This window comes from Octopus bimaculoides, chromosome 24 (assembly GCF_001194135.2).
Source record: "Octopus bimaculoides isolate UCB-OBI-ISO-001 chromosome 24, ASM119413v2, whole genome shotgun sequence".
Classification (NCBI taxonomy): domain Eukaryota; kingdom Metazoa; phylum Mollusca; class Cephalopoda; order Octopoda; family Octopodidae; genus Octopus; species Octopus bimaculoides.
The window spans coordinates 6601241-6603357 of NC_069004.1; the positions used below are offsets into that span (position 1 = coordinate 6601241).

At 32.4% G+C, this 2117-nt stretch overlaps 1 long non-coding RNA gene across 1 annotated transcript in view; it reads left to right on the top strand.

The window, feature by feature from the left end:
* LOC106867484 (uncharacterized) overlaps positions 1-2117 on the top strand; it is a 6007-nt gene that overhangs the window by 3197 nt on the left and 693 nt on the right. Inside the window, exon 2 of the long non-coding RNA XR_001409152.2 lies at positions 839-945. This is a non-coding gene — a long non-coding RNA (uncharacterized LOC106867484). The remainder of the gene's footprint in view (positions 1-838; positions 946-2117) is intronic.

Here is a 2117-nt window from a genome sequence, read left to right on the forward strand (position 1 = left end):
ATGCAGATATATATATGTTGATATATATATATGTATCCCTGTAAATATATGTGTGTATATGTATATATATATATATGTGTGTATATATATGTATATGTATGTATATATGTATGTGTATATGTATGTATATATGTATGTATATATTTATGTATATTATGTATGTATATATGTATGCATATATAGATGTATATAAATATGTATGTATATATGTATGTGTATATATATGTGTGTATATATATGTGTGTGTATATAGATATGTATGTATATATATATATGTAGATATATGTGTTTATATATATATGTATATATATATATATATATGTATGTATGTATATATAGCCTGGGCTATAGGTAATATATAAAAAAAATTTTTAATCTAACCCCAGAGCATTCTACAAGTTTGCCAAAGCTTCAGTACACTGCAGGATCGAGCCACTCCTCAGAGAAGATGGTTCACTCACAGGAAACCCAAGGAGGATAAGTGAAATACTAAATGAGCAATTCAAAAGTCTTTTCACTCCACCCATAGGACCCTTGCAAGTCAACAGTCCAGATGACCTTTTACTGTTGCAGATATAAAAAACAGAGGCAGTGTTGTTGATTGATTACATCAACATAAAGGAAGATGATGTAATAAGGGTTATAGATGAATTGAACCTTAAACTCAGCTACTGGCCTTGATGGATGCCCAGCAATCCTTCTAAAAGCATGTAAACGAGTCCTGGGTGACTTTGATCTTTGCTCTCATGGATCACAATTGATCCAAACTTAACCAAACACAATTATAACCAACAGACGAAACTAACCCTCCTTTCTTTGTAATTGCTTCTATTTTCAGAAAAGATTCAAGCAGGGCAACGAAAGAACTATTTGGATGATAACCTTCAGGCTTTGCAGATGTTTGCCTCGAAAAGGAAAGCCGCTACATCAGGACACATAAATGACGTAAGTTTGCGTTCTCTGGGTTTACAAGATTCTACCATAGAAATGACAAATCAGATTAACTGGAACTCAAGAACCCGGTGTAGTCAAACAGCGTGCTTCCCAGTTAGATGAGCTTAGGTTCAGGCATGCTGTACAAAATTGAACCTTGTCTTCTATATCCCCTGGCTGAATAAAGTCTTGTGAATGGTATTGATAGTTGGAAACTGAAAAGAAACCTAGTGTGTGTGCGTATATATACAGGCTCTAGCACGGCTGTGTGGTTAGGAAGCTTTGTTTTCTAGCCACATGGTTTCGGGTTCAGTCCCACTGCGTGGCACTTTGGGCTAGTATCTTCTTTCAGTTTCTGTCTACCAAATGCACCAACAAGGCTTTGGTTGTTCCAGGGTGATAAGAAAGACCTTTGTTCAAGGTACCACTAAGTGAGATTGAACTTGAAACCATGAGATTGGCAAGCAAACTCAACCACATGGCCATGCTTATGTGTTTCAATTAAATTCTACAATAACTGCGAATTTAGAATGGTTTTATAAAACATCGACCTTTTTTTTTTGTTTTTCATTCTTATGAAGGTGATATATTAATGTTTTTGGAATACAACAAAAGATTACTGACAATAAATCTATTATATGATTTTTCTCAGCAAAGTGAATTTAATTGCAGGTAAATACAGGTATATTTTGGCGAAATTGAAAAGTTAATTAAATTTTGTTTAAAAATCACCATAGAAATTGAATTATTAGCTTATATTCAACTGGGTATAACATTAAAATCTTAATATTGAAGAATTGTGTTCATAAAACAGGTGTACCATAAAGGTAAAACAGAATGGAATGATGAAATTTCTATTTGAAGAAAAACTACAGAACAAATTATATTTTCTGCAGACTTACATTGCGACAAGGCAAAATATCTTCTCACGCACGTGTGTAGAGATACAGCTAGACACATGCATAATTACACAGAAACACACATTTGTATCAATACATGCAAACACACGTTAGTGATTCACAAATATAAGTTAATCAAAACTTGTCACTTACCTTACAGGTAAATTAAAATTATAGACAAATAAAATGGATAAATAATTAGAAATGAAGTAAATTCAGAAAAGTATTTCATAAAATCAAATTATATATCTATACACACTCTCAGTGATATGTGTGTATGTATAT